The following is a 27,524-nucleotide window of genomic DNA, read 5'->3' as shown; positions in this document are numbered from 1 at the left end:
TCTATCCAACACAACACATTATTGGAAAAGCCCATTACTAGTAATTTTTTCAATAGAAAGTTGGAAGAAACAGTATCGAATGCTTTTGATAGATCTAAAAAAAGTGAAAAAACCAGGTTATTGTTATCCACTGGTTCAATAGTTGTTGCATCTCCTAAGAAGGCTGATACTGTTTTTCCGAAAAAGCAGTATTCATCTATATTTTTCATGATATCAACCATGGTTTATTTCTATGGGAAAAACATTTTCATCAACAAAGTAGAACATTTGTACCAACCATAATATAGATAATGGTTATTATCATTTAGAATCCTTATTCTTATCGTATCGAAACTAACGAGGTGAATATTGTCAATGTTTGAAAAAAACCGACATATTTCCCAAGAAAGAAATTTCTCCAGCAGTATCCTGTAAAAACCTTTATAATTCAGGCAACTCTACTTTGTCCTGTTTCATCATTATTCAACTAGCGATCAGCAACATATTACCTGATGAAACTTCCTGTTGATTGACCTAGTTGTGAATTCAATTTCCAGGGGATTTGCGTTTATATAAATGACGGAAACTAACTTTCCACCTCAGTCTAATCAACCCCTTTCATCTATCGGCGAGATTGAAAATTGCAGTGTCGTGTTACAGCTGAGAAAACGAATTTGAAATTTCACGTTACATGTTTTCATTTATTCACAACTCAGGCGAAATATATTTCGGAATTTACATACATGCAACACTAAGAAATCGGGTACGGACTCGCCCATTATCTGAGAATGAAAGGAGAGTTCGAAGGAATGAGGAATATGTCTCAATTATACAGGCTGATTCACGGTGGATGGCACATTAGACGTTTCTGGTGAACCAGACAACGGATCACTTTGAAAATTTAATGGAGGGCATATTCGGACATTCTCTAGCCAACTAAAATATTTTCGACAATGCGGTGTTGCCGCTTCTATTAGAAAGCAGTAGCAACTTTGATTTTTCAAATGGAACACTCTGTATATAATATTATTTTTGGAATCTCCAACAATTGCCCGACAACTTTTCTTGATATTTCTCTATACCTATCTGTTACCGTTTTCGAAATAAAAATTAATTTCAATTTTTTTCTTCGAAAATCATGACTTCTAAAAATGCCGATATCTTTCAGTTAAGAAGTACTATGATATCGAAATTTGGTTTGGAGTTAGGTGATACTTGGACACTTCCCACACGTCAGCCTAATCTCCGTTACTTCAATACAGGGTGGTAAAAAAATACAGTTTTTTCGTTTGCTTGAAAAAGTTGCTGAAATTTGATTATTTTAAATGGAACACCCTGTATATTATTGAAAATTCGGAAAGCTGCTGAAATTTGCTTTCTTTCTATGCATCATACCTATACCTAACTAGTCAAGTTTCGGACTTATGAACATTTATTTGTGAAAATGTCCCTTCAGAATGGTATTTCCATTCGGTATTTGGTAAGCAGGCCATGATTACTATTTGACAGTAGCGTTGTGACATTCTCCTTATAATATCGACATTTTCGTCACTTCAGAAGTTGCAAATACCTTCAAAACGATGGAACAAAACTATTCAAACGAAGTTCTTATGAATTTGTTTATTATTTTTGGACAGTGTGACAAAATTATCAGCAGAACATGTAGAAAGTTCAATGAAATGTATCCGATCTACCGCCAATGAACCTCAAGAAATTTATAGGAATTCAGAACAATTTAAATGCATTTGGATCAACTTTAAAAGTACCAAGAAACTTGCCTCGACCCGTAACTTTCGAAGACAACCAGATTAATGTCTTAGCATATTTTCACGCATTTCCCGAGTCATCGATAAGAAGTGCTGAAGAAGATTTGGGTATAAAATATTCATCGGTTCAAAGAATCTTGCGAAGACATAAAATGCATGATTATAAATTCACCAAAATTCAAGCAATGAAGCCTCAAGATCCTCAACAGAGAGTAGAATTTTGTGAAATGTTGTTGACATGCATTCAAGAAGATCCACTTTTTTTAAATTAAATTATTTGGACTGATGAATCGAAATTTTCGAGAGAAGGGATTTTCAATAGAAAAAATCGTCATTATTGGTCCAGTGAAAATCCTCACGTCACAAAAGAAGCCGGATTTCAAAAAAAATTTAGTTTTAATGTCTTCTGCAGGTTGATGGACAACAAATTGAGGTACGTGATATACGAGGAGTCATTAACATCCAGAAGCTACCTGAATATTTTGGAGGATACTGTAGACAGTTTCGTGGATAATCTGCCACTCGAAGATTATCGAAACTGTTGGTACCAACTAGACGGAGCTCCTGCACATTGCACAAGAGAAGTGAGCGCAGAACTGGATAGACTATTTGACGATCGGTGGATGAGGCGCTTGGGACCATGGAATTGGCCAGCGAAATCACCCGATCTTAATCCATTAGATTTTTATTTGTGGGGAATGTTTAAAGAAAAAGTTTACAAAATACCCGTGCGTTCGAGAGATGAATTGTTAGAAAGGATTGCCCAAACATTTGAAGATTTGGATCCCAATGAAATCAGATCTGCCACCACGAAAGCAGTCAACACCCGCATTTTAAAGTGCTTGGAAGTGAACGGCCAGCGATTCGAACATATTTTGAAGTATTCCACATGATTAATTTACTTTTTTATAATTATTCATATCAATATTTCCAATTTCAAGTTTCTTGGTGCTTTTTTAAAGTTTATCCAAACATATTGAAATTGTTCTGAATTCGTATAAATTTTTTGAGGTTCATTGGCTGTAGATTCGGATACATTTCATTGAACTTTCTACATGTTCTGCTGATAATTTTGTCACACTGTCCAAAAATAATAAACAAATTCATAAGAACTTCGTTTGAATAGTTTTGTTCCATCGTTTTGAAGGTATTTGCAACTTCTGAAGTGACGAAAATGTCGATATTATTAGGAGAATGTCACAACACTACTGTCAAATAGTAATCATGGCCTGCTTACCAAATACCGAATGGAAATACCATTCTGAAGGGACATTTTCACAAATAAATGTTCATAAGTCCGAAACTTGACTAGTTAGGTATAGGTATGATATACATAGAAAGAAAGCAAATTTCAGCAGCTTTTCGAATTTTCAATAATATACAGGGTGTTCCATTCAAAATAATCAAATTTCAGCAACTTTTTCAAGCAAACGAAAAAACTGTATTTTTTTACCACCCTGTATTGAAGTAACGGAGATTAGGCTGACGTGTGGGAAGTGTCCAAGTATCACCTAACTCCAAACCAGATTTCGATATCATAGTACTTCTTAACTAAAAGATATCGGCATTTTTAGAAGTCATGATTTTCGAAGAAAAAAATTGAAATTAATTTTTATTTCGAAAACGGTAACAGATAGGTATAGAGAAATATCAAGAAAAGTTGTCGGACGATTGTTGGAGATTCCAAAAATAATATTATATACAGAGTGTTCCATTTGAAAAATCAAAGTTGCTACTGCTTTCTGATAGAAGCGGCAACACCGCATTGTCGAAAATATTTTAGTTGGCTAGAGAATATCCGATTATGCCCTCCATTAAATTTTCAGAGTGATCCGTTGTCTGGTTCACCAGAAACGTCTAATGTGCCATCCACCGTGAATCAGCCTGTATTGCTTCGATTTTTCCCGTAGGTTCCATGATAATTGACCATTCAATAATTAAACTCGACTTCATGGTTATATAACACAATGGAACTCTTTGGAAATTGGTGAAACTTTCGAAGAGACACGGTGATGTTTTAGTCAGAACTCACAGATATGACTATCAAGGCTAGTCCACCCCTGCGCACCAATCCTCGATCAATTGAAAATCGTGATGAAAGTGCATTTGCATGTGCGATTGGAAGAGGTTTCATTCGGAGTTGAAGTTATTACTTCTCCTTGGGTTTTCAATATATTTGAACGGCGCACTCAAAATCTTTTCCATTACGTTTTTCATCAAGAAAAGCGCAATTTTCTATTTATATTCAAGAAACTTCAGATGAATTATCTAAACAGATAATATGAATATGAATAACATTGAATGTGGAATCTACACTATGTTTCATAGTAACATCGAAGTTGTTATTTTTAGGCTCATTTCCAGACAAAATTTCCATATGTATATATGTCCTGAAGATCCTTAACTTTGAACTCTGGATGATTCTGTGAAGCACAGTAGTTGAGTATCTTCTGTACATGATGTACAACATCATGATCATCCAGAGTTTTATGAAATTATTTTTGAAAAATATTCAACTTCGAAACTTTAACACCCCAGTAGACCCCTAGGACATGCTCCTATTGAGTTTTTAGTCCCAAAAGGGACTCAAAACATTTTGAATATCAGCATTTTATTGAAAAACATCATGTATATTCGTGGCATTCTGAAACATTCTCTAACGAGCAAGAATATAAAATGTTATGCTTTCATAATACATGAAAAAACTACTTCAGATCCCATTCAACTGTGAAACGATAAGGATATTTTACTTTTCCATGAAGCGAAATGTTAATTGAGTTGGATAATGATCATTCCTTGCCATACTGCATAGAGGAAATGGCAAAAATAAAATAAAATGTTGAATAATGGCACCATAAACACAAAGGTAAAAACAACCTTGAAGTTCGAGTGTGATGAAAAAATACAACTTAGAGGAAGTTTCTTTTGGTTTAACTAGTTCGCGATTACTTAGAGTTACCCACTCTTTCCGACCACAACACTACCAGGGAAGTTAATTTTTGTTTCGAAGTAAATGAATAACAATTTCAATGTTACAAATGAAGCTACACTATTTGGAAACTTTTTCGTTCAATACAAAATGATGGAAGTCTTCATTTCGTAAAATTATGTTGATCAAACTGAACTAGTCATCAATATTTGATTCAAAGACCACACAACTGCACACAATTTTTAATGAGAAGTATATCGGCGATAGGATTATCATCCCAAAGTATCCATTGTTCACTTTATTATAGATTACTTTTTATAGATTCTGGATTTTTTCTCTAGAAAACTTTGAGAATTTCTATAGAAAATCAGGAAAATCAGTGAAGTATTGAAATCCAGAATGTATAAAAAGTAATCTATACTTTTTTATAGATAAAATACTTTTTTATAGATTACTTTTCACAGATTCTGGATTTTTTCTCTAGAAAACTTCAAGAATTTTTATTGAAAATCAGGAAATATAGTGTGACCGTGATATCCATGTATTTGGATGGAATAATATCTATATCGTAATTGCTGTTGAAAGTTATTCAATTATGGAACTTAGTCTCTTTGATATTTTTTTTTCTGAAAATCTAATATTCAATGATCTATGAAAATCCTCTCTAAACTATGGATATCAAGAAATGCATATATTCATTCTCATCAAGAGAGCTCTGCACTTATCGCCAAACCACTTTGTTCACATATTTTGTTTTCATTGTACTCCAATCTGTATACGTTGTGAATAAAGTTATTATTATTATTATTATTCCTATCAAGGAATATAATCTTTTGTTTGGAACCGATTGGAGTAATTACTTTCACTTTATCCAAAATTCCCATTATATTTACCTAGAGATGAGTCAAATTTTATAGCTTTACCTAATTTTTTATATTTTCAACATATTGTTTTGATACATATCAATTTAAATCGCACCTTTGTGATCTTTGAATTTCGTACACTATCATTTAATTGTATATCATTCTCAAATAAATTTTTGTTTCCAAATATCTTGAAAAAGCAGAAAAGTTTTGAATTATGATTACAGTGAGAAGTGAATGTCTTTCTGGTAACCTACATAGGCACGTTTTAAATCAATTCGGTTATAGAATGCATGAAACAGTCTTTTATATTTTACCGACATTTAATTTTTTTTTCTAGGTAACTATATACTGTGATGTTCATCCGGAACCAAGTACTTAGTGAGTATAAGTAGTACTAAAAAGTGAAATTTCCCATTAACGGCATGTTATAAAATTCATCCAGAATTCAATTTACATGCCAGTTAAAGATGAACGTTACTTCTGTAACAGCAGTTGTGACTGATTATTTCAACGTTTGACATAAATGTACACCAGAACGTAATAGAAATGAGGAGATCATATTCAGTCAATACTTCGGAGACATTTTCCTGAAGGATACTCAATTACTTACCCAAAATATCATATATAGAACGTATATTCATACCTGGACACGCAAAAACAAGTCGATGTTGTTTATTTAGACGTTCAAAAAGCCTTCAATCAAATAGACCATTAGGTACGTTCTTCTCAGCAAATTGACAAAATTGGGACTCTCTAACCAACTGCTTGTTCTAATTGAATCATATCTAGTTAACAGAAAACAATTCGTCGAATATGAATCTTTCTAATCGGCTCAGTACGTAGTTACATCTGGGGTAACGCAAGGTTCTAATCTTGGACCTCTTTTATTTTTAATTTTTATTAATGACTTGGCAGCCTCTTCAAATATTCCTATTTGCAGACGACCTGAAACTTTATTATAAAATCGACGACATTACTGACTGCCAACGTCTACACTGTACAACATGAATTAGATGTAATAAAACTTTGGTGTAATAATAATCGTCCACAACTCAACGTATACAAATATAAAATAATATCATTTACAACGAAAAAGCCAACCTTAATGTACTGTCTGTGAACAATACTTTAATATCGCGTACATGAGATAAAACGTCTTGGTATAACATACAACAGTAAATTAACATTTACAACACATACCTATAAGGAATATGACTGCTGATGCAAAAATTTGCTGCCTTCAATAAAGACTAAAACCACAAACGTTCAATTATTGACCAGGACATGCAAACTTCACATTAACAAATGGAAGTAAAAGTCAATCAATAATTTTTCATTCATGTATAACAGAATACACAAGGGGTAATGAGGAGAATTTCCCGAGTTGATATCGATGTTAATTTAAGAATTACATGAATAATGAACGATTGTAGACGAATGGAAAGAGAGAAAGTAATTTGTTTCTTCAATCGATAAGTTTTTCTACAATGGCAGAGTGAGTTAAATGTACACTTTGACAAAATTATTCTGAACATTATATGATATACAAATATACGTATAACTATCAAATTTGTAATTGTTGATTTCTGCAATACATTGAAATCATGAATAAAAAAATCTGGGAGTAACACTAATTTGGGTGCAAGCAAGAGATTACCTTCAGTCTAGGAATAATTGAGATGTAGATGACAAAGAAACGAGGAATAGTGAGAAAATAACTGCAAGGATGAAAATTTAGCCAAAAAATCAGGAACAAAAATGATGAAGATCGAAACTTCAAAAATAAGTAGCTGGGATTGTCGGAAGAAGAAAGAGAAACTGAAGAGACAAGAAAACCAAAATAGAGAAAAAGAAAACCCCAGAAAATATTTTTTTTGAGACAAAGAAAAGTCATGGCTCATCTTTCAATTATCTGTTTTTTAACCACAAAGTTAATATTGAAATTGTACTTCAGGGTCTTTTGGATAATGAAATGTTCAATGATCGGTTGTTTTCCCATTTTATCTGATTTTTTTCAGTCCAATGAGTTTTTTCATTTGAAGAGGCCTATTCCTGCCCTCCTCATTATTGGAGCTTGATAGAAGATTGTCACCAAAGCTGCTGTTGGTACATTCTTCATTGTGCATGTCATTCCCAAACAAGCAAATTTTCTTATACCATTATGGCTTAAAACACCATTGAGTGAAGCCAATATATCTTGCCCAGTTTCAGCTCCCATATCTTTTCATGTGTACATAACAACAGGTAACTTCTCCTCTCCATTTATATTTTGTAGAAGTCAGTCTGCGGTATTATATTCATCACGGATATTCAAATTCTCCTAACAATAATAATTGTGATCCTGTACCTCATAGATTTGGCATCTCATGTCAAAACCGCGTGATAGCTTGTGCCACTCCTCTTTATTTCAAGATATTGGTGTATATCAATCTTCCTCTAGATTAACACTCTATCCATCTTTAGCTTGTCTAGTAAATTCCTCTTTCCTGCCATGTTTTTGATTCGAAGGAATTACTCCGCCCTGAATTCGGAAAACCAAACGGTAATCTCTGGTTTTGGTGAATCACCACTTGAGCGCCAAACTTTTGCTAACCTGCTTCGTTCCTCCACTTGAGACAGATTCTGCGTACGATGCTCAAGAATTTGGTGCAAGGCAGTTTCATAAGGTACCCCGCTCTTGAGGAGACGACTCAGTCGTCTTCTGGCTGCAACACCAAACCTTTTTTTTAGGTTCAGTTATTGGATCAGGAGTTGGAGAGTTGGGAAGCTCTCGCTCCTGATCTAAATCAACAGGAAGGTCAGTTGGAGTCGTAAGCTCGACATCAATCTTCTCTGTAGACTCAGCGTCAGAAAGAATTTTTGAGTTCACTCTGTCCATAAAAGTCCCACGAGTAGCTAGGGAAAGAAGGTCAATCACGTCAGAGCCCCGCATTACCGTGACAAGGCGATGCTACGACGAGAGGGCGCCTGGTATCTCGAAGGTTCCGTAGGAACAGCTGATAGGCTCAGTGTCATTCATCCTCTTGGTACGGATACACACACTTCAGGATTGAGCCATCATTGGGATGCCATTCAGTTAGGAAATAACAGAACCACAAATGGTTCTGTCATTGCCGTATCCAGCGGGGCCACGTGGAAGCAGGCATCCGATGGCCAGTTTGCTCAACCCCCACATCCCAAGCCAAAGCACTCGCCAAAAACAGCATACACAGTGGTTCAGGCAGTGCAAGATGAACAAGGATAGCCAACCCGCCTTTGTTAGTATTACCGACTCAACGCAGTGATCCAGTAACTACTGACACATTATTATGGCTGTCAAGTAATTTTTCTAGTGAATTCAATGCAAACGACCAAAAACTTCTCGAAACCGAGTGATATCCAAGTGATATAATTTTTTTTCGATCAATCACACCATTTTGAAGATATGTATCCCAGGCCAAAACTTGTTCTGAAGATTACACATAGGGAAAGAGGATTCATCGTATGGGAGCGCTCATTGAAAGAGAAAGAAGAGACAGGGAAAACCTGCAGATAGGGAAAAGGGAATGACGAAAAAGAGAGATGTTCAGTATTCTGACAGAAGTTCAGAGAGTGAAGCAAATACCCGAAAAAGAGCGGAGCAGGTGGAGAAGATAGGGGATTGAATGTATATAAGGAGGAAAGAAATATCAGAGAGGGAGTAGATCATCAAGAATCGATGACGGAAACTTTCACCAAGAAAAGGAATCAACTATTGAATATCTCCTTGATGAAGGAAGATATCATCACCTTTACTAACTTGAACTTGTCCAGTCTGGTTGGTCCAGCCTAGCAGCAGCACTCTGCCTCCACCTTGCAGAGGAAACTGAAGGAGAAGACACAAGACGAATTTTGTTTGGCAATTAGTGTTGAAGCTTGGCTTTGAAATTGACCGCCTGGAAGAGTCTCGTTTCCATCTTTAATATCCATAGATTCAGCCTCAAGTTGACTGCGTTGTGGGGTCTCCCTAAGAAGAGATGTTATCGTTTTCAATCAATTACGTTTCACCAGCAAAAATAAGGTCCAGTACAGAAAATAATATTTCAAGTAAACACCTAAACCTAGGGTTTCTACTAGTGTTCCGTTTTTCCCAACTCTATCACAGAAATTACAATTCATACCTGATAGTTTTTCCATGAGAGAAATGTAATTGTTCGCAGTACCCCATTCATATCCTGAAGAGTTTCAATCCATCATTCTCGAGAAATTGTAGACTATCCCTTTTCTGTTGATATCCCATAACATCAACCGTCACGTACAAACAACGCCATATCTCAAACCAGCCACATTACAGCCTACAGCAGCGTGTATGCCTTACCGTTGCGGTCGATAAAGTAGAGTATTACTTTACTACGGGAGTGAAGCTTTTGCCTGATGACCCTGAACGGTGGCATGACGTAGTACTCGACCGCCAGGCCTGACAGCTCTGTAATTTATCAATTGACGCCGATGGCATAGTTGCCAACATTGGACGAGTTGTTTTGTCTTTCGTATTCGGGAAGATCTTATGTACTTCCAGTAGGGGTGGTTTGCTCATAATCTCGGTAGAGGTGGATTCTTCGAAGAAGTATAACTTGGAGGAAAAATCTGCTATACATTGCCTGATATCGAATGTATTTCAAATGTTGTTTCAAACATAGGAATCAAGACTTTGAGGAAGGAAAGAAAGGAATATTTGGCAACTTCTGCCATAAGAGATGGTTTCAACCAGATTCTGAATGAGTCTGCAATACAATCTGCTGATACTCCACAGGTCTCTCCCAACGAAGAATCCTAATCTCAACCGTATGTTCGAGTGATCTAACAGAGCAACCCACTAGGATCAATGCTGCGTGTGTTTCATAGATTGGGAAAATATTCATCTGCTTCTATGGCTCCATCCAAACTTTTGAAGTGACCTTCATCAACGAACCAGTTTCGTTTTGGATGTATTAAGAACCACACCGAGAGCAATAATAAAGAAACTTTTCAATTAATTCCTCCTTCATCTTGTATTGTGAATTGAATGGCATTCAAGAGTTTACGAAGGCACGAAAACTCGTTAAGGTAAGACGAGAGCTGGAATAAACTGGTTACAGAGTTACTCATTTGGAGGTCATTTGAATGGATTAGAGAGGTCTAACAGAAACGTCAGCTGCAGACAATACGAAAAAAGGTCAGCAACAGCGTGTCATGTCTTATGTGAAGCACTGAATCCAAGCAATATATCGACAATCAAAATTATGTTCAGGAAATATGACAATGGAGGATCTGTATAAACCAGTATGGGGAACAAGATTGATGGGATGGGTAGCACGAAAAAAGACGGACGAAAGAATATATGAGCCCATTAACTCCCAAGCAGCAGAAAATCTGTGAGGTCATTTTGTATAGAATGAAAACCACCCATATATTTTAGAGTTGAAGAGTAAGGTGGGGCAACAGGTCAAGCAAAATTCAACAACTACAACAATAACAACTAAACTCTAACCGCTAGTTCCAAAATACATGCCTGTGAACCAATAAACAAAATGAAAAAGCACAACAGCAAATTATGGTGAAAGTTTTAACAGATCTAAAATCTGAAGAAATCTATGAAAAAGTTGAAAACTGAAATTATGAAGATAAGTGAGTTGAAAAAATTCAAAAATTCTATTAAATGCATCCGATCGAGGTTTAAGGGTATCAAACTGTCTAGGACTTCCCAAAATACTTCAGATGACTGAAGAATCTGAATATCAAAAATTCCACTTTTGGTAAGGTTGATTCTGATAATATATTGTGAAATATTGTCTACATAAGGTGGCAGTAGGTTGTAACTGGTTCAGATTTTTTTCATCGGATGAAAATATATTCAATCATGGATTTTCTCCAAAGATTTCCAAGAAGTTCATCTTGGATATCTCGAAATTTTGTGTCACATCTCCAAAGTATGCATATTCTCCAGAGGTGTTTGTGGTACAAGTCCTAGGATACATTTTACTGGTGTATATTCTTTCCAAAATTTCTGGACGACACTAGAACGGAGATTTGTGATATACTTGATTTCAAATCAATATCATTTCAAATAGTCCAACTGAAGCAGATATTGAATGTATAGTCAAAGCGATCTCCACCATAATTTCTATATAAATATATTAGTATTCATGTTCAAGAGATGTTTTTCTATTTTGTACTGTTCAAAATCTTCCGCGACACCTGAAATTATTGTTTTTTTCCATCATAGTCTTTGAACTGACTGAGAAAAAACACAAGTAGACTTTATCTAATGAACCATCAAGAATGAGACTGATTTCTTTCAATCTTTGTTAGTATTTTTTAGACTGTTGATTATAATTCAACTCCTGCATCCTTAGATGCAAATTTGAAACAAAATCTGATGGAAGTATTCTATACTTCAGCAATTTAGTACTATACAGTATATTCTATCTGAAGCTTTCATTTATGTTTTATCTACATCAATGCTTTTCTAGTTTTTATATGACAAAGAATGAACTGACGTATTGGATACAAGTTTGTAGTCGCTAGAAGAAAATGAATACGAGGCATCTCTGGAAATACAATGTCAAAACTATTCAGTACCAACATATTATTGTTCTCTGACGAAAAGCAGAGATTGGTGCCACTTCTTCATCTTTTTCCTTCACATAATGTCAACAACCAAGTTGGCTGGATTCATTGCTTTGATGATTCTGATGTTTGTACAGGAAAGGTACTTTCTTCCTAGGTTCAGTTCTTTGCACATGATATAAAGAAAATGACGAAAAAATACAGTTGACAGAAAGGAACCCAACGACAAAACATCTCCAGTTGGTGTAGGAAAAACTGGCAACACCGCCTTCCAGTTTGAACAACACAGATAATTCAAAACCACACCAAACATCTCCTTGAGGAACACCAGCAAAGTTCTACCATTTGGTGAAGGAAAAACTGGCAACACCGCCTTCCAGTTCGAACATCACAGATAATTCAAAACCACGCAACCGCCAGGGCGATGTAAAAAGCGCAAATACGTCCTGTGTCGTGTCACGGATTCGTGTGTGAATTTTCAGTGGCCAATTACTTTTTACGGTGATGGTTTTTGTGGTTGGAAATTTTAATGCGAGTCGTTAGCGATTTTTTTCAGGAGAATTTATCCTGGCAATTTGTAGTTCAGGAAATAGGATCTATGTCAGGGTTAGGTCGAGGATCCAAGATAAATCAACTCGCCCTCGACGAACGTGGAACGTGGTGATTAATTTGGGGTTGTTTGGTTATCTGTGAATCGTGAAGGTTTGTTATATAGCCAGTTTTGATTGAGGCGGTAGAAATTATCGATTTGTGATCCGATTTGTGCTCCTGTTGATGGATTTTTATGTTCAGAACTGGTCTCAGAATGCAGAAAAATCTGACTGAATATTGTATAACAAATCCTCATTTGAAATTGAAAACACGACAATATTCAAGAAAAAAAAAGTTGTATAGCAAAACTTGTGTTGGGAATGTTGCTGTTTTCTAAAGTATCCAGTGGAAATTCCACAACCAATTGTAAATTGAATCCATCATGTATTCCCATCAAGTAACGGTCAATACTGTTACGTTTTCCTCCGTGGGTTGACCATTGATCGAAGTTAACTTTATATCACTTCAAATACAACAAATACTTCAACTATTATTCTAATGTCTATCGCCTTACTGAATCACTTCGCGTACCGCACTGTAACTTCCATTTGACTGTGTCGATATACTCGTGGCTGGCGTTTATATATCGTAATCGAATGCGGTAGAAAATTCGCCGGAATTCCATCGAAGTCGGTAGCATTATTCTCGCCGCTGCAGTGCACATCTCGAGCGGCAGTGCACATCGTAAATTCGCGCGCTCTCAGCTACGTCACAATTGGTTTATGGCTACCAGTGGCGGCCAGCGTTATTTTCTATAGGAAATGATTTACAACAATATCTTCTCCAGTCAGATGTATCTGATCTATGATTATGCACCATTTTGTGATTCAAATTTTATATATCTTATTAGGTGAATGAGTTTCATCATAAAATTCGTTGAAACCATTTCAATTCGAGATATATGCATTTTTTATTATATCTAGGAGCTATAATAAAGTTTTTGATGCTTATAACAACCATTTATCACCTTCCTGTTGAAACCGTTTCTCCAGTTCCTATCTAGTCATGAGTACTTACATACTTTTGCTTCCCCTCCTGTGACCCATCAACGATAAACCATCTTTGATGTTTGTTTAGTACTCCAAAGCTGAATTACCTTCTTCAGAGTATCATCTTTTTCTTTTTTTACTGGTTATGAGAACCAAGACGGTAATTTATCTTCGAAGAGATATACTATATCTAGTTCAACAAGAACAGTATAATGACTTCCAACTCCAACAGTTTTACCTGATTATCATTGAAATTCTCATCCCAATATTATGTATGTTGAACTGTGAACATTCCATCTTTTTTTTCACGGTACTCAACAAAGTCGAACACTTCAACTGAGATCGTGATCTTCCTTTGATCACGATACAGTAGACAGTAGATTTGAAACACCCTGTATGTCGAAAGAAGATCCCTCCATAAAGCCTTTGCTTCCATAAGTATTGCCTCTGGTATTATTATAAGTGCCTCTCCTATAATGTCCATGAAGAGAAATCTCAAAATGAATTAATTTTATAAGATAATGGAAAAGTCTGAATGGAAGAGGAAAGAGGCTTTATTTACACATGACACCATTCTCACTTGATTCATTTCTTGAGATGAGTGAACACCCCATTCATGAAAGCTCCTGACTGCTGATTCAATGAATGACAGAAATAACTTGTACGGTTCACTCATCTGAACATCAATCGGATTTCCTCCAAACTCCACACCTACATCCTGATTTACGCCACATCCGACATTAGGGGAAAATTTGGTTGGATTGGAGTACACTTTGAATAAATACCCACACACCCACCCCATTTGGGATGACTGAGCATTGTTGGAGTACATTGAAATACGACAATAGAGGGTTACATTACCAAATCTGGTTCAGGATACAAGGGGTAATCAATAATTACTCCATAATTGAACATTAATCAACAGCAATTCAGCAATCAACCAGTGATGAGCAATTCATACAGTAGGAAGTACATGTGATGATTTGTCGCATTCGTCTAGGAATAAAATATGATCCATTTGATATCGGAATGCAGTTTTTTGGTTCATTTCGAGGGTGCCTTTGAATCAGGCTCAACAAACTAATCTTCGAGACAAGACACAATTTCTGTAAAAATACAGGGTGTAACTGAATAAGTGTAAAACATTTAAGAAGGTGATTCCTCATCGAAAAAAAGATAGGATCTTTCATATAAAGAAACCCCATTGGAGCATCCCTTGTTAAGATACAGCCCCTTAAAGGGGGTACATGAAATTTGTATGACAATTTTTTTCACAAGCACTAAAAAAGTTACAATATTGAAATTAACCTGACGTTTTGTACTACCAAAAAGACACTCAGCCAGAAATTTATTTGGTTTACCTCATGGTTGTAAGGGGTAGAAAACGCAACCCCTAAAATTTATTTTCAATATTACTTACAATCTTATTATTTGTTTACCATTTGAAAATAGATAAATCAAGAGGATTGAGATCGGGGATCTAGCGGGCCAATTCTGTGGTCCTCCTCGACCTATCCACTGATTTGCATATGTTTCAGTTAAATGCTGACGTGCTACTTCACTAAAATGGGCGGGAGCCCCATCATACATAAGAAACATATCCCTTCTGACGCACACGTTGAGAGAAAACTGTTCTGTTTAAAAAAAATATGTTTAAAATCTGTTAAAAAAAATGTTGTCTTCAGAAAGTCACAATTTCTTCTAATCATTTCCAGCATCTTATTGCAAAATTCAAGATGGTTTGGAAATTCTCGCGGTAACAGTGCCTGTACTCGTTGCAGATGGTAAGGGTATAAGAGTTGTTCCTTTAAAATTCGAAATACCGTCATATGATCAACATTTAGCTGAAAAGCAATCTCTCTAGTACTGGCAGTAGGTTGTTCTTCAATGAAATAAAGTACTGCTTCCTCAAGCTGTGGTATTCGTACTTCTCGATGGCGACCACAATCCTGCGTTCTTTTGTCGAATGAACCATATTCTCGTAATCGTTGATGAAGTCGAGCAAATATTCTATGTGAAGAATGCTGCCGTTGAGGATACATTTCAGCATATCTTCTAGAAGCTTCTAACCCATTCCCCTGCGACAGACCGTAAACGTAATGCATATCAGCCATTTCCTCATTTGTGTATGCCATTTCAATAATGAGTGAATTATTAAAGTAACAAATTAAAAACAGAACAACAACATACAATTAGTATTAATTCAATTTCAAAAATTCACAAACTGACAGCGTCATACCAATTCAATTGTCACTGTCGCTAATAGCGACCTACTAGATAGATTAGTTTCGTATTTTCGCATTTATGACGATGTATCTCAGTAGGTGTTCCAAAAATAAGTTTTTGCTGCGAACTGGTTCATTTTGGGCAAAAAACCCAGAAGACATTTTTGTTTAGAATGAAACAGGCTATCGGAAATATATTTTTGAATGGTAAACAAATAAGACAGAAAGTTACATTGGAAATAAATTTTAGGGGTTGCGTTTTCCACCCCTTATAGCTATGGGGTAAACCAAATAAATTTCTGGCTGAGTGTCTTTTTGATAGTACAAAACGTCAGGTCAATTTCAATATTGTAACTTTTGACAAGGGATGCTCCAATGAAGGTTCTTTATATGAAAGATCATATCTTTTTTTCGATGAGGAATCACCTCCTTGAATGTTTTACACTTACTTAGTTACACCCTGTATAGCTGACTCCTCAACCTTTAAGGGGAGTCAACCTCACTGTCAAAAGTTTGGCACAAAATATTGGAGACTGAGTGGTTCGATTTCAAAATTCAGGTATCATAATGAACTGAATATCACTCACCATATACTATGTTTCTGTAAACTCATCGATTACAGCATCTCAGTATGTATGTAACATATATTGATGCAATCATGTGTTGAATATATCATCGTTCAAATCTTCGCCACGGCTTTCCTGGCACATGACTGACGCATAAAACAGGCTGTACTTGACCAATGGCATGGGCATGTCTTTGGTGTCCAGGACATCCAATTCAGGCTAAAAGAAGTTGGTTATCATCGATCTATAGTGCTCGCCGTTGACACTGATGGCCTGGCCAACGTCGTTTTTAAAAAAATATGGACCGATGACGCCGCCAGCCTAAACAGTGACTTTTTTGGAATGCATTGGACACCTTTGGATCTCATGTGGATTGGTATCGTCCCAAATTCGACAATTTTGTTTTTTTACGTTCTCGTTCATCCAGAAATTAGGATCAATGCTCCAGGAGGAGCAATTGGCAACTGAGACGCGGGACGAGGGAATGACTGAAGTGTAAGTGGACGCCTGAATGAAAATGGAGGATGGCAGAATGGGCATAGGTTGGGCGTATGAAAGGAACGAGAGGAAGTGGGTTCTAGGGAACCAGAGAATTTGGGAACAGAACAGTGGAAACGAAGCTGAACTGATTGCAATAGAGAGAGTGGTCACCATAATCAGCAATTCCGCCATAGCGGTGAAAAAAATGAAAGCAATACGAGTGAGGAACAAAAGAGTAGCGAGGATTCAGAGAATGATTGAAGCAAGGAATGAAAGAAGAGCACGGACTGGAATAGTATGGCGGAAAGGACACCAAAGAGATAATTATGACAATAAAAAGGAGCACGAGGCCACCAAAAATAATGGTAAGAACTGCCTTACATGGGAGGTAAGAAGAATGAGCGATAAGAATGAAGAGAGAAAAACTATAAAAGAACGAATCAAGAAAGAATGGCAGCATTACATGACTAAATTCAACCTGGGACCGGAGGTGCCTTGCCCATGTGGGTGGGGGCAGCGTGAAACGGCAGATCATGTGCTTGAGAGATGCATGAATGGAGACAAAGTTAGGTGGAGAGAATGGAAAAAAAGACTGGAACTAGAAACGGGTAGAATACAACTGAAAGATACAAATGGGAGGATTATTCCTGAAAGAATGTGCATAGAATGTCTATAAATAGATTATTCTCCCGTGAATATTCTAAGAATATTGTCGATCGGTATATTCTTAGAATATATCCACACGGTATATTTTGGAATATTCTATAAGATGTACTACAGGAATTTTGAATTATCTTATGATAACGTATTCAAATAATTCAATATTAAATAAAAACAAAAATATTTTTTAAAAATTTTCCTGTACTATTTTGATAAACATTTCCCTAAAGTTGAACAATATAAACATCACCGTACGAAGCAGCCCAACTGCAATTGGGTTACTGACGATATTAAGAGGTCCAGCATACGATTAAAGGACATGTTTGTGAGTGAAATCCAACATCCTCTATTGAATGATTTCTACAAAGCAGAAAAGGAAAAGCACGAAATCTTAGTACATAACCCAAAAAAACATTACTTTCAGCATGAAATAAATAATTCAGGCAACCCTACCAAGGCAGCATGGAGTGTAGTGAATGAATTAACTAATAAATCGCGCAAGCAATCAATCTCCCCCATAAAATATGGAAATGAAATATTCGAGTCTCCTGAGGAAATCTCTGAGATTTTCAGCGATTTTTTCAAAGAAGAACCACTGAAATTAATTTCACAAATTGAATCGCTTGATGAAAAATAAATTTTCCTCTGGATCGGATGAAATACCCCATGTGATCGTTGAACGTGTTCTTAAACATATTATGACACAACTAGTCTATCTCATAAATTTATCATTTGCAAATGAAACATTCCCGCAAGCTTTGAAAACTGGTAAAATTACACATGTATATAAAAAAGGTGATTCCTCCCTAATAAGTAACTATCGACCAATTACGGTACCCTCCATCTTTTCCAAAATATTTGAATTACCATTCTTGGAAAGATTGTTATCTTATCTCAAGCATTTCAATATCATAACTGCGGATTAATATGGTTTTGTGCAAAATAAATCGACCACAACTGCAATACACTCATTTGTTCTTGAAGTCATTAAATGCATTGATGCGGGTGAGTGCCCTATTGGGGTATTTTGCAACCTAAGCTGAGCGTTCGATTGCATCAGTCATACAATATTATTGAATAACCTATCTCGATACGGCATCCGAAGTGTCACTCATAAATGGATAAAAAGTTTTTTGAGTAAACGTAACAATCGTGTCACTCTTGGTAACGATATGTCTTCGTGCAATGATTATTCTGAAGTAGGTGTTCAGTCCTAGGACCTACCATATTTATACTTCATATCAGCGATATTGTGAAGATATGTGATAGCTCAATAATTGTTCACGCTGATGATACGTCAGTTATTGTATCAGATAGGGATGAATATTGTATACGTCAGAAATGTTAAAAAATTCCTTTGATGCTCAGTGGTTTAGAGCCAACTCACTTCATCTAAATACAAATGAAACAAAATGTATACACTTTCAAAATAGACAAAGAGAAGCTAGTGTAGTTGATTTTGGAGACTTACAGTCAGTTGATAATACCGTCCGATTTCTTGGATTATATATAGACGAACATATGTCCTGGGGAGAACACTGTGAAATCCTTATCGATAAATTGAATTCTTTTTTCTATCAATTACGTAATTTGAGATCAGTTCTGTCTAATGATCAGTTGCTGATGCTCTACTTTGCCCAAGTGGACTCCAGACTTCGACATGTCATCTCCCTCTGGGAAAGAGGAGATGACATGTCGAAGGGGAAGCTCTCTTCGAGAGCTAATGATGTATTTGTTGCACAAAAGAGAATACTCCGAGTAATGTTTAGTCTATCCTCTGGACAAAGCTGTGTTGATGTATTCAAAACATGTAAAATCATGACTCTAACATCACTCTTTATCTTTAAAGTTTGTGTGTATATATTTAGTTACTATAACAGTTTTTCAACCAGATCTAGCATTCATAAACATGACACAAGAATAAAAAATCAGCTGAATATATCCTTTTCTAGGGTCCAATTATCTAAAAACTCTCCAAACTCACTAGGTCCTTTATTATTTAATAAATTACCAGACTATGTAAGAGAGAGTAGAACCTTAACATGTTTTAAAAAGAGACTTGAATATTTTTTAATAGAAAGATGCTATTATAAAGTCGATCAGGCACTATAATAAGTATTTGTAAATCCTTTATGATTTACTGTTATTTGTGTATTTGGGTGAATATATGTATATATGTCTGTATATGTATATATGTGTTACACAATTATTCTATACTATAGATGAACGACTATAATATCTGCAAATTTACTGTTTTGTTATATACAATTTAACTGAATGTTATCATGTTCTGTTAATTTTAGATAAACTACTACTCCTACACGTTACTTGTATTGTCCTTCTGGAGAATAAAGAATTATTATTATTATTATTATTACTGTAAAACCATTTTGATAAAACGAATTTATCATGTCGCACTAGTATTTCTAAAGGGACACAACTCAAAAATCAATATGAAAAAAATCGATAAATATTTTTTTATCGATCATATAAACTGTATCAAGTTGATACAGTATCATCTGAACTATATTAAGTTGATACAGTTTGGATGTTAATACAGTTCAGATAAAGAAATATTTACCAATTTTTTCATAGTCTCAACTCAAATATACCAATTTTTGAGTTGTGGCATTTTAAAAATACTAGTGCGATGTGTTGTTGAATGCTTTATCCATCATTGGTGATTAAGCAAAACAGACTGAATAAATGACAACTAATTTGACAGCTGAGAGAAAAAAAATTTGAATTCTCACAGCCCCTGGAAAGGTATTCAGATAAATAATTTTGAAATCAGTTTGATTTAATTTCTCAAGTATGTTATGATTGACTGTATCTAACCCTGGCCAGTAGACTATCAACCATTTGAATCGATGAATCACTAATTACTTCTAACTTTATAATCCCTGTGTATCTAACGAACATTGCGTTGCCTTATTTGTGGCCGCAGGTACCTGTTTACGGTTAAAGTTTGATGTTAAGTGAACGCTGCAAATTTCCAGCTCAATGCTTAATCATACTCAGGAACTTTGTTGGTTTTGGGGTAGCAACTAATCCTGGAGTATCCGCATGAGACCGCTAGAGGGCCTTGTAGGAACAAAATTGCTTTATACAATTATATTGACAGCAGTTTCTAGATCCATGATGGAAGTTTAGCAATTGTTCTTCTGAATTTTCAGGTTATTTTAAATGTCAATAATAACGACAAGCTTCTCGAATCTGTCGTAGGAATATTATAGAACACAATTTTCTTAGTCAGCGAAAAAAATCATTCGTTACTTGTTATTCTCATTCAATAACTCCATTGTTATTTTGAATAGTATGTCTGTACATTTCTAGCTGAAAAGATATAGAAACTGTGACGAGGTTTTTAAAGTCTTTGGAAAACTCCCGGACTAATATTTTGAAAATCTGTTTTATAGGCAATTCTTGAAAACAGAATGACTAGTCGACATCCACGAACATCGCTGCGTTTACTCACATCAACAAACATTAATAACAAACTACTACCTCGCTGAGTATGTCCGTACTAAGACTTCGAAATACTACCTTCGTCGTCGTAGTTACCACATATACCACTGAAGATATATGCCGCAAAAACAGACGAAACGTTCTATTTTACCACAGCCTTTCAGCCCATATATGACTCCAGCAGCCGTGAAAACATATATTTTTTTCTACACCCGTACTCTAACAATACACTTATATGACCATAATCCGTTTCATAATGATATCCATTATGATACAGATTTTTCATAACGATACAGATTATCAACCAATAGAAACCCATAATTTTTCAATCAAGAATCCTGTTCCTTTGTTTGTCCTAAATTCTAACCTAAGTAACTAATTGCTTTATTTGTCAAAATCAGTTTTCATATTACCTACCTATATTATCAAAATGTCTGAAAACAGCGATATAGAAGGAATACCATCGACTCCAATATTTTTAAAAGATCAGATTAATTACAGTTGTTATATTCAATATAAATATAATTAAAATCTTTAAAGTTTTCATATATCCATGATAATACCATTGAGTTTGTGTTTTTTTTAAAAAAATATGAGTTAATTACTGTAAATGTGTTCAATACAAATATGATATTTACAGTTTTTCATTATTTATCGGGTTTAGAAAAAATAGCGTATGCAACTCTCATGTAATGGTTATTAATACACTCGCATATACCATACAAAACTCGCCTTCGGCTCGTTTCGTATCCCGGTTAATGCTCGTGTCTTAATAACCATCATTACATGATCGTTGCATAATATACTAATGGGTATACAAGTTGTCAGATACAATATACAGTATGTATACCTTTCATTAAACAGGGTGAATCTAAAATTAGCAAACGATGCACATAAACTTTTCAAATATAGAAAAATTGTATCCTGGGTAATTTTTTCCACTAACATCATTCACTTGAATATGAAGTCATGATTTTCTGGGTTTTCAAGAACTTTCATATATTTTTGGGAATGAAGATGTATTAAATTGTTCCCTGAAAATGGAGAGATTTTGTATTATCGATTGAATCAAATCAATATTGCCCTCATATTGTACCACATTTAACACATATATTCAATGAATGCATTACACATCATTATTTTACAAAAAGTTGGAAACATGCTTTCGTGTTACCATTACCGAAAACTTCCCGACCCACAGAATTGTCACACTTAAGGAGTATAAGTATATTACCTGTTTTGTCCAAAATATTGGAAAAATTATTGAGAAACAAATGAGGAAGCATATAGAAATCAATGAAATATTACCATCCAATCAGTCTGGTTTCAGATCAGCTTTAGCAACTATAACAGATGATTGATATCTTGTATGCCTTGGATGAAAATGAGGTGAGTGTTTTGGTATAGACTGACTATTCTAGGGCGTTTGACACGTTGAATCATCAAATATCAACTGCATTTTTAAATTTCATTGGGTTGAGTGATTCTGCTTGTTCTTTTTTCGAATCATATTTTTCAAACCGAACTCAGTGCGTCAAAATAGAAAACTAAATATCGAATAGCATAGTGCTTCACCAAAGGATTCCACAAGGTAGTAAAACGGGACCACTTTTATAAACCTTGTATACCTCTAATTTTCATGATTATCTGACATATTGCAATTACCACATGTTTGCTGATGACACACAAATTTATTGTTCATTTAAATTGGAAAATACGAGGGAAGCTAATATAAAAATCAATCGTGATTTAGAAATCCTCCTTAATCTTTCTAATAATCATCTTTTATCTATAAATTGTAACAAATCTTCAGCTGTATTATTTGGTAGCGATACTCAGAAACATGAAACTTTGAGTGACATGCAAATAAACTTAGGGGCTGATATGCTTACTTTCATAGACAGCTGCTAAAATTTAGGATTACTTATAGATTCTAAATTACGTTTTAAAGCATGTTACGGAAAAACTTCGAAAAGCCTACGCGTCTTTGAAGTTGGTATATCAGCAGAGAATGTATTTAAGTTTGGAAGTGAAGAAAATGTTGAGCGATACTATTTTCAATCACTGTGACATTGTATATGGTTCATGTATAGATTGTAGTGACATGCGTCGAATCCAAAAATTTCAAAATTGTTGTCTTCGAATGATGTATCACATTAGGAGGAGAGAAATAATTTCACATAAGCTGAAAGACGCGGGATGGTTGAATATGTATAACAGACGCAAATTACACGCTCTCACTTTTTACTATAAAATACCCAAATTCAAAAATCCTGAATATTTATATAGAAAAGTTATATATAGGACAGATGTGCATAACGTCAATCTTCGGAGGAAAAATATCATCCATATTCCTGCACACAATGAAGAAATTTATAAAAGGTCATTTACCTACCAGATATCTCTTCCCGGCAATCTCCTGGATGTTCCCGAGTTCTCTAAATCAATTCACACTTCAAAAAAAATGCCACAAAACATTTGTTTGAGAAGCAATGAAACAAATTTTTTTTTCTTCTAGAATATTTCCTCAATTTGAGGAAATTTGAGATCTATTTATATCCTGGTGCATCTATAGTTAGAAAATTATTATTTATTTCAGTTGTGGTTCATAACATAATCCATTTATTCACCTCATTATGTGATCTGAATAATATTTTATGTTATGGTAAATATTAAATAATAAATCATTATTATCCGTAGTGTGCGCTGGTCAGGCCCTATCTCTCGGAGCCCCAATACATTCGAGAAGGTTCGCCAGCATTATCAACCAATGACCACTCCTCACACCGTGGGGTAAGTGATCATTGGGTCCGAGAATCATGTGCCCTGAGCAAGCGCAGTGAGCCAAGAATGACAGCCTTCTGCATCTGTGCGGCTAAGATTTCTGCCTTGGTGCGGCAAGCCGGTATGATTTTGAGATTCGAGAGTAGAGAAGACATCATTCCACCAAGGACTCCAACAATCAGAACGACCATCTTGACAGAGTGATCTGGATAGAGTCTGCGGAGTTCGAAGAGGAAATCTCGATATTTTATTCGATATAAATTCGGCACTTCTCGTTCCCCACAACGGATTCAATATCCCCCGGAGCGTAGGGCAACACCGGTGTCTCGTCAATACCGTAAGAGTGCCGTAGATGGTAATATAGCACTCTTAGGGCCGCGTTATGTCGATGGATATAGGCCGAGACCGCATATGCTGGACATGCTGATAGCATGTCCAGCAACACCTTAGTCTACCGCGACTGCGGTAGACTAAGGTGTTGAAGACACCATCCTGGCAAGCCATGATGAACCCCTCAGTTTCCGACTTCAGCCCACTCGACCTGAGAAAAGTGAACGTCAGGCGCTTTGATAAGCCAAGGTCTTCAATATTATTGAAGAAGACCCCATGCATTGGCTTATCCCTGTGTCTCCGCAGAAGTAAGGTGATCTCTGCGGCTTTTATCTGAGCTTTTTGCTGAACGGGTTCCAACTCGGTGACAGAGTTGTAGTCACCTCGTTCAGAGTCGAAAACTATACCAATTCCTGCTCTCTCATGGTCACGGACCATGCAGAGAAGGGGATCCGAACTCCTGACGACTTTACAGGCTGTATCCAGTACCATTCTGTCATGTAGATACTCCAAACTCAAAAGTCCACGACCTCCCTGTTGTCGGGGAAGTACAACCTTGGAACGGACGATTTGGGATGCAAACTCCTATAGAGATGCATCATTTTTCGGGTCCTTACGTCGAGTTGATACAGCTCCTCCCGAGTCCACTTCACTACTCCAAACGAGTAGAGTAAGATTGGAACGGCAAGCATATTTGTTGCAGCAACTTTGTTCTTCCCCGACAGCTCAGATGACCAGATCTGTCGAAGTTTGTGCTGATACTTGCCGCGGAGAGAGTTTTTCACTGCGGTTACCTCTTGTGAGTGGTGTTGTTCCACCCCGAGGTAAGTATACGTCTCTCCGGCATCCAGATGGTGTAGGATGCTTCCATCTACGAGCTGCACATCCTCTCCGTAGTCCCCGCATCGTCCTCTTTTGAGATGAACCATTGCACATTTGTCTATCCCGAATTTCATACCGATAGCATGTGTGTACTCTTCCACCACCCTCAAGGACTGATGGAGATCCTTCTCTCCAGAGGCATAAAGTTTAAGATCATCCATATAAAACAGATGGGTGACCTTGTGCCTCCGGTTTTCGGGGGTGCCACAGTTATACCCTCGAGTGTTTCTGAGCGCAACGGATAATGGCAATAGTGAGATGCAGAATAGAAGGGGACTGAGGGAATCACCCTGAAATACACCCCTTCTGAAAGTGACCCACCCTGTTTGGACTCTTGCTTGACAAGATGTTATGGTGAAGCGAGTTCGCCAAAGTGGTATCAGTTGTTCAATGCATCTCACTATGTTGTCGGGTACCGCAAGGCATCTGAGCACATGCAAGATGAGCTCATGCGAAATTGTATCAAATGCCTTACGGTAATCGATCCAGGCCATAAAGAGGTTACGCTTATATTGTATCGAGTCCTGCGTTACACATCTATCGATGAGCAGGTTCTCTTTACATCCAGCGACTCCTCTCTTCGACCCTCTCTGCTCATATATCCGTTCGAACACTCGGTCAACTGCGGTGAGTATTCGTGTGTATAAGATGCTTGTAAACAACTAATAACACGAATTCAAGCATGTTATCGGTCTATAATTCTTAGGAATCGACAAATCTCCGCTTTTGGGGATGAGAACGGTCCGCCCCTCGACTAACCAATCCGGAATCGGCTGCTCTCCGTCCAGTCATAAGTTGAAAACTCTGGCCAGATGGCGGTGGGTACTTGGTAGTTTTTTCCACCAATAAGTGTTCAGCCCATCTGGGCCTGGAGCAGCAAAGTTCTTGGAACCAACAAGGGTTCTTCGAACGTCATCCGGGGTTATCGGGTTGCGCAGTTCATTGAGCTCAGGCTGTCGAAGCTCTCTGTTGAAAGCTTCGAACTGCGCTAGGGCTGGAGTGTCTAAGTTGAGTGGCTGCGGGTGTTCATAGATAACCTGGGGTGAGTGGGGTAAGTGATCATTGGGTCCGAGAATCATGTGCCTTGAGCAAGCGCAGTGAGCCAAGGAATGACAGCCTTCTGCATCTGTGCACGAATAGATCCAATAAATTCGACACTTCTCGTTCCCCACAACGGATTCAATATCCCCCGAAGCGCAGGGCAACACCGGTGTCTCGTCAATACCGTAAGAATGCCGTAGATGGTAATATAACACTTTTAGGGCCGCGTTATGTCGATGGATATAGGCCGAGACCGCATATGCTGGACATGCTGATAGCAAGTGCATTAGGGTCTCGGGCGCCTCGCGGCAGGCCCTGCATCTTGTGTCAGGAACCTCTATACCCATCACGCGACTGCGGTAGACTAAGGTGTTGAAGACACCATCCTGCCAAGTCATGATGAACCCCTCAGTTTCCGACTTCAGCCCACTCGACCTGAGAAAAGCGAACGTCAGGCGCTTTGATAAGCCAAGGTCTCCAATGTTATTGAAAAAGACCCCATGCATTGGTTATCCTTGTGTCTCCGCAGAAGTAAGGTGATCTCTACGGCTTTTATCTGAGCTTTTTGCTGAACGGGTTCCAACTCGGTGACATTATTATTATTAAAATTGTTATTTTTGGTTGACTTTAACTATACTGCACCTTATATGTTTTAAAATAAAGTCAATATTATCAATATTATTTTCGAAAAAACTATTTTAAAAACATGAATTTTCTGGCACCGTCTATGTGAGATGTATTCATATATCGAACAAATACGCATTATTGGGACACCCGGTATATTTGAGTGCAGAATACTCGTAGCTTCCCCTCAAGGATTTTCTCACATCTGCCTTTTCAGTCAATGTCAGGGAAATCTATGGCCGAGTCGCAACTGCAAGGAAGATGCGAATCTTTCCTTTTTCAAAGGTCACTTATTTCAGCGTTTCTCGTTACACGTGAATAACAAATACGAATCCTCGGAAATATAAAGGTTGTATGGCCTGCTCAAGTTTACGGAAGCAGAGATTGGATTTATTGCTGTGAGGGTGTAAAAATGACTTGTTTATCACGTAGGTGGAAATAAGTGGAGAAAGAAATTTCGCCTGTTTCTATTGAACAAAAGTCATTTTTGTGGATGAAAACAGAGTTTATTTTGGGTATTTTCGTCATTTCGAATCTGGAAAAAATGAGGGAGAACTGTTATTATTCCAGGACTGAATAGTCCTGGAATATGAAGTATAACGCTACTTGTGCAAGATGTCGGTAGTTGTTTAATTGGTGACTGTTGAGTTGAGTAGATCTGAATCTGAAAATTTCCTCCAACATCTGAGATGAATCATGGGAACAAATTCACACAACAAACATTCGTATCACTGTTGCCACAGCTACCCCGTACGGAGCAGTTCTACCCCACTTGAA

General features: G+C 36.6%; 1 protein-coding gene across 2 annotated transcripts in view; it reads left to right on the top strand.

Annotated features, from left to right (window-relative positions):
• Positions 1 to 27,524, top strand: part of Hs3st-A (Heparan sulfate 3-O sulfotransferase-A) — a 202,767-nt gene that overhangs the window by 115,216 nt on the left and 60,027 nt on the right. The window contains exon 1 of one of the 2 annotated variants that reach the window (XM_074175540.1): positions 5,896 to 5,918. The exons of the other annotated variant lie outside the window; for it this stretch is intronic. The gene's annotated coding sequence lies outside the window, so the exon portion shown is untranslated. Of the gene's footprint in view, positions 1 to 5,895; positions 5,919 to 27,524 lie in introns of those variants that run through there. 2 annotated transcript variants of the gene reach the window in all.

Source organism: Leptinotarsa decemlineata, unplaced genomic scaffold (assembly GCF_025532065.1).
Source record: "Leptinotarsa decemlineata unplaced genomic scaffold, Ldec_3_MD MMD2_tig00001064_RagTag_RagTag, whole genome shotgun sequence".
Classification (NCBI taxonomy): domain Eukaryota; kingdom Metazoa; phylum Arthropoda; class Insecta; order Coleoptera; family Chrysomelidae; genus Leptinotarsa; species Leptinotarsa decemlineata.
Note: the sequence above shows the minus strand (reverse complement) of the source record. Positions and strands in the feature narration are given on the sequence as shown.